Below are 6000 nucleotides of genomic sequence, written 5' to 3'. Positions count from 1 at the left end.
CAGAGGCCAGCCTGGCCGTCAGAAGTGTTGGTATGGCCTCCATTCACTGTGGAGAGAGGCAGTAGCACTCAATTCGAGAGCTTTCTCCAAAAATTCCCTTACAAATCAGGTGACTGAAATTGCCCATCTCCCACCTCGCACCCCCAAGCTGGACAGACTAGAGAAGTTTGTTCTCTGGGACTCCTTGGTGGCTGCTACCCACACAGAAGCCCTGTGCCCTAGTCCTGACCCCTTCAGCTGGCTGGCTGGCTCCTAGCCCTCCCACTCCCATTCTGTCTCATGTGGCCAAATCCCAGAGAGACTTCCTGGTTTTCCTTGGGACAGACAATGAATGCTGACCATGAATCCTGGGGTTGTTCGCTCTCTATGGACATTCCTCCCATGGCAATGGCCAACTCTTGCCCCTTTGCTTGGAACATTGGGGGTTGTAGCACAGCCCTAACAACCTGAGAGCCTCTCTGTCCCTGAAAAAATCAGGATGTGGGGCACACAGCCTCTCACTTCGTGCCTTTCTCTTCCACCTGAAACATACACTAAAATACATCTTAAAATGAATAATAACTAAGGAAGACACTGAGTGTCAACCACTGGCCTACACACACACACACACACACACACACACACACACACACACACGCCATAAAATATAAACCCCAAAGCAAGGTCTGGCTGAACTGGGGTTCTCGTCTTCTGGCTGACCTCTCGGTAGGCAGCCTCTGAAACTGCTGGCAACACCTTTGCCAGTTTCCTCCTGCTGTGAGAGGAACACTGTAGTCCCACCACAGTGACATCCAGGGCCCAGTGGGTGGACACGAGGGTCTGGGAATGGAGGACACTGCGCACACCGTGGGGCTGAGCACAGTCAACGACAGTGGTTAATGCCTGCCTGCCAGATGGCCCTGGGAGCCTCTGGTTATGATTAGGTGACAGACGGCACTCGGAACCCAACAAGCTGATGATGAAAGCTGTGAAGAGAACATTGTTATATGACTTTTCATAGTTTCCCAAGTGAATGTTCCACTCACTGCTGCTTGGATTACGAAGGCCTTGGAAGTGAACGCAGGGATCTGTTCCCAAACAGATGCCTCGTTTCCCCTCTGTCACCTAGGCACTCGGTATTGTTGTCAGATTGTTTTCCTGGGTCCACCCATCCTCTGGGCTCAGAACATTCCCTCCGAGTGATCTCCTGGCATCTCCTCAGCCCGGCTTGCAGCCACCTCATTTCCCAGGCCTTCCACACCAGCCCCGGATGTAGCAGGCAACTTGCCACAGGCAGGTGACCCAAAGGTCCCCTGATGCTGCTGTGGGGACAGGTAGCAGCAGAGAGTCAGGCCAGTCCTGCCAAGGCCCTCAAAGGACAGTCCACTGGTGTGCCACCTCCAGACCCATGCAAGGGCTGTCTGGAAAGGCATGCAGAAGAAGTGTCTACACCCCAGTGGCTCTTGGGCCCTCACTGCCTTTATTACTGCTTATAAAACCTAGTAAACAGATGGTTTGCTTTAGAGAAAATATGCAGCCAGGATTATTTTAAAAAAGAAAAAGGAGAAGAACGAGGAGGGAGCGGGAAAGCAGAGAGGCTTTCTAGCAGCATGTCTAGGGACAGTTGGCAAATTAAGTACCACAGTCCCGTGTGTGTCCCGTGGGGCCGTCCTCACTAAGTCTCTGTGTCCCCAAATAAGCCAAAATATCTTCCATCTCAGGTGGGATCACACTGCAGCCCCCTCACCACCCCTCTGCCTATGATCTGTTTCCTGTATGCACATGACATTGTGGGAAACTGAGTCCAATGGCACTTAGCGCCAGAGGAGTCACATGTGGGCTGTCTGTTGAGAAGGCTGGTCATGCAGTAGATGGCCATTGAGGCAGAAGGGAGGGAGAACCAGCAACCTCAGAGATTCCTCTGGAGCATGAGGCAGTGTCCTGGTTTCTTTCTTTTACTGTGACAAAAATATCATGGAGGGAAAAAAAATGTAGTGAGAAGAAATGGCTAATTTGGCCTACAGTTCCAGGTTATAGCCCATTGCTTTGGGGATGTCAAGGTAAGAACTCAAGCAGCTAGTCATATCCACAGTCAAGAGCAGAGAGAATATTTTCATCCTTGCTTGCTTGTTCTCAACTAGTTTTCGCCTCTCTTATACTGTTCAGGATTCCCTACTGAGGGAATGGTGCCACCCACAATGGGCTGGGTCTTTGTACTGAACAGTTTTATGTCAATTTGACACAAACTAGAATCATCTGACAGAAGGAAACCTCAATTAAGAAAATGCATTCATAAGATTGGGTTGTAGGCAGGCCTGTAAGGCATTTTCTTAATTAGTGACGGATGGGAAAGGGCCTAGCCCATTGAGGGTGGTGCCATACCTGGGCTGCTGGTCCTGGGTTCTATAAGAAAGCAGCTGAGCACTCCTCCATGGCCTCTGCATAAGCTCTTGTCTCCAGGTTCTTGCCCTGCTTGAGATCCTGCCCTCACTGCTTTTGATGATGAACTGTTATGTGAAACTGTGAGTGAAATAAACCCTTTCCTCCTCAAATTGCTTTTGGTCATGGTGTTTCATCAGCAATGATAACCCTAACTAGGACAGTCTTCCTACATCAATTAACAATCAAGGCAATCCACAGACATGCCTGTAGGCCAAAATGATCTAGATAATGCCTCATTAAGATTCTCTTCCCAGGCTGGCAGTGGTGGTGAATACCTTTAATTCCCAGCACTCATGAGGCAGAGGCAAGTGGATCTCTGTGAGTTTAAGGCCAGCCTGGTCTCCAGAACCAGCTCTAGGACAGCCAGGACTGCACAGAGAAACCCTGTCTTGGGGGCAAGGATATTCTCTTCCCAGGTGATTTTAAGTTGAATCAAATTGGCAGTTAAAACTAGTCACCAAGGGCTGGAGAGATGGCTCTGTAGTTAAGGGCACATACTGCTCTTCCAGAGTTCAATCCCCAGCACCCACATCAGGTGACTCACAGTCATGGACACCTGTACTCATGGGCACACACAGACACATACATATAATTAAACACAAGTCTTAATTTTATCAACAAAACAAAACTAAGCAGAATAGGCAGTGTGAGAGCCAAAGTTACATTTTAAGTATTAATTGCTATGCTTAAGAGATCCATGAAACAAAAATGCCTCTGATCTGCAAGCCCCTTGCCCGAGAACAGATAGTTCCAGAAATACTGGAGCTATTGTTTATGGGAGATAACAAGCCACATGTTTTCACTCCCTAAACAAGTTTGTCTGGCCCAAAACAAGTTTTGCTTGAGCACATGTGGGCAGGAGGTTCACAGGCAGGAAATACATCAGGATGTATGCTTGCCCCTGATTGGATGTAGGCCAGAGGTATGTCAGGTTTGTATGCTTGTCCCTGATTGGACCTGATGGGAAATGTGATGAATTATGGTTTTTCCTACTTAAGCTGCTGCAAACTGTGGTTCTGGGCCATTTCCCAGGAATCTGGGTATGGACCTGGTCATAGCTCATCCCCCTGGCCAGTATTTTATTAAAGCTTGCTTCAAATTTGGCTTTAAACTGTGGTAGTGGTCTTACTCTCGATTGGTAGGATTAACATTTTCTGGAGGCCCCAGTGAGATTCAGACCACCTCCCAAATTCTAAAGCTATACCTTCACTCAGGAACTCTGGGGTTGAGGGGCCGCTTCAGGAGGCATGTGACTTAAGAGGTTCCAAGGCTCCGAAGCTGCTTTCAGTTTGCAGATTATCGGAGTGAACTTCCATGCTGAGAAATGCAGCAAGCGTCTATGGAGGCCTCCTGGTTAGTCATAATCTGGTTCTGTTCTGTGGGATCCCTATCTGGGATGTGGAGGGGATTCAATGGGACCCCAATATTCTGCACAGGGCATATAGTGAGACATCACCCACCCATCTGGTTCTGGTTCTGTTTGGAAGTTTTGTTTGTCGTGTTGGAAAGTTTTGTCTCTCTGTGTTTTCTGGTGTGATCATGAAAGTTTTGTCTACTTTTCTCAAGAGTTGTGTCTCCCTATTTTGTTGGAAAGTTTTGTCTGTTTTCTGGTGTGTTCACAAGTTTTGTTGCAAGTGTGGAGCTGAGACAGAAATGGGTCAGATATTTTTGCTGTTTCTGTGTGCCAGCCACCAGTGACTCTGGTCACTGGATTTGGGTTAGTAGGAGTTCAGATGTCTTTTTGGTGTAGGTAACATTTAAATTATTTTATGCTGTTCTTCTTTATTGGAAAGCTGGCTCTAGAGTTGGATTACGGCTCTCCCTTTGCTAGACCCAGGCGTGCTTATTTCAAAGTCCCCTCTATGGCCTGTGTCAGTCTGAGCCCTGACTCAGTGACAGGGAGAAGAAAGCAAAGCAGAACAGACAAAATAATCAGACTTGGTTTATGTGAACACCTGTACCTTGAGATCTGTAAGTTTAGCCGGGCGGTGGTGGCACACGCCTTCAATCCCAGCACTTGGGAGGCAGAGGCAGGCGGATCTCTGTGAGTTCAAGGCCAGCCTGGTCTACAGAGTGTGATCCAGGACAGGCACCAAAACTACACAGAGAAATCCTGTATCAAAAAAACAAACAAACAAACAAAAAAAGATTTGTAAGTTTATTTTGTTGAGTATGGTTAAAAATCTGTAAAATCTGAGAAAAGAAAGTTAAAACTAGTAACCCTGGGAGTTGATAATTAAAAGTCTAGGCATGGATAATTTTAAAGGAGCCAGGTGGCATGCTTCCATTTTGGATTTTCACCATCTCTAGGCAGCCACATGGATGGTTGCCATCTTTCTAGGGTTAGAGAGGGTGAATATCATGTGATTTCACTGCCATCTTGATTAGAGGTGACCACATGGAGTGGACCTACAGAGGAGGCAACAACAAGTCTCCAAGATATTTCAGATTGGCATGGATTTTTGTATGATAATTCCTGTCCTGTCCTGAAAACACGGTTGATGAAAGATAAGTTTTTAAAACAATGCTTGTTTAATAAGGTATTAAAGCTGCACTTCCATGCTGTTATATGCAAGACTGTACCTTGCTCCGGCAGCTAAACATTGTAACTTAAGAGTCAACCAGAGGCTGGGCGGTGGTGGTACATGCCTTTAATCCTAGCACTCAGGAGGCAGAGGCAGGCGAATCTCTGTGAGTTCAAGGCCAACATGGGCTACAGAGTGAGTTCCAGGATAGGCGCAAAGCTACACAAAGAAGCACAAAGAAACCTTGTCTGGGAAAAAAAAAGAGTCAACCATGTGATAGTGATTTTAAAGATATGAAGGGATCATAGGGAACAGCTGAGGTTACAAATGTGTGGCAAGGCAAGAGAGAGGCTAAAGAGAGCCCAGTTGCAATGGCAGACCTTAGCAGTTTTGGAAATGCTGGTGCCATGTGATAGTCACAGAAACACCAGCCACAATGAAATGGAGCCGGCTGGGATCTAGAAGGCAGGCTATGTGTATACTGCCAAGGATGGGGCCAAAAGGGTGATCCAAGCCCTTTGAGAAAACCCATAGGACTGTGAATGAATCCCAGATACTGAGCTGTGGGTGGCTTGCACTGTTGGAGCTTGGTTTCGTCTTCTGCTGATTGCAGTTGTGCCCTCTTTTCTCCCTCATGAAGTAAAAAAAGGTACTTTATTTTTGATATTGCGAGAACACACAGTTGAGAGATTTTAAATTTTTTAAGAGGAAATTTTAGACTTTTACAGGAAATTTAAATTTTTAAAAACTGGATTTTTTAAAGGACAATTTTTAAAATATAAATTTACAAGACTATGGGACATTTTTAAGTTTATAAAATGTTTTATATTATGAATATTTGAACTTAAAAATAAATAAAAGGCTAAAAATTAAGGCTACAGCTATGAGCACCAAATACTAAACACCAGAAATTGGGATATTCCTATCTTATGATGCAACAAGACAATGACCTAAGCAGTCTGACAAAGGGCTTGGAGCAGCTTCTCAGCCTACGAGTCTCAATCCTTTGAGAGTTGAAAGATCTTTTTACAGAGGTGACCTAGGACCACCTGGA

This window comes from Peromyscus eremicus, chromosome 2 (assembly GCF_949786415.1).
Source record: "Peromyscus eremicus chromosome 2, PerEre_H2_v1, whole genome shotgun sequence".
Taxonomy (NCBI): Eukaryota; Metazoa; Chordata; class Mammalia; order Rodentia; family Cricetidae; genus Peromyscus; species Peromyscus eremicus.
This window is presented reverse-complemented; position numbering follows the sequence as displayed.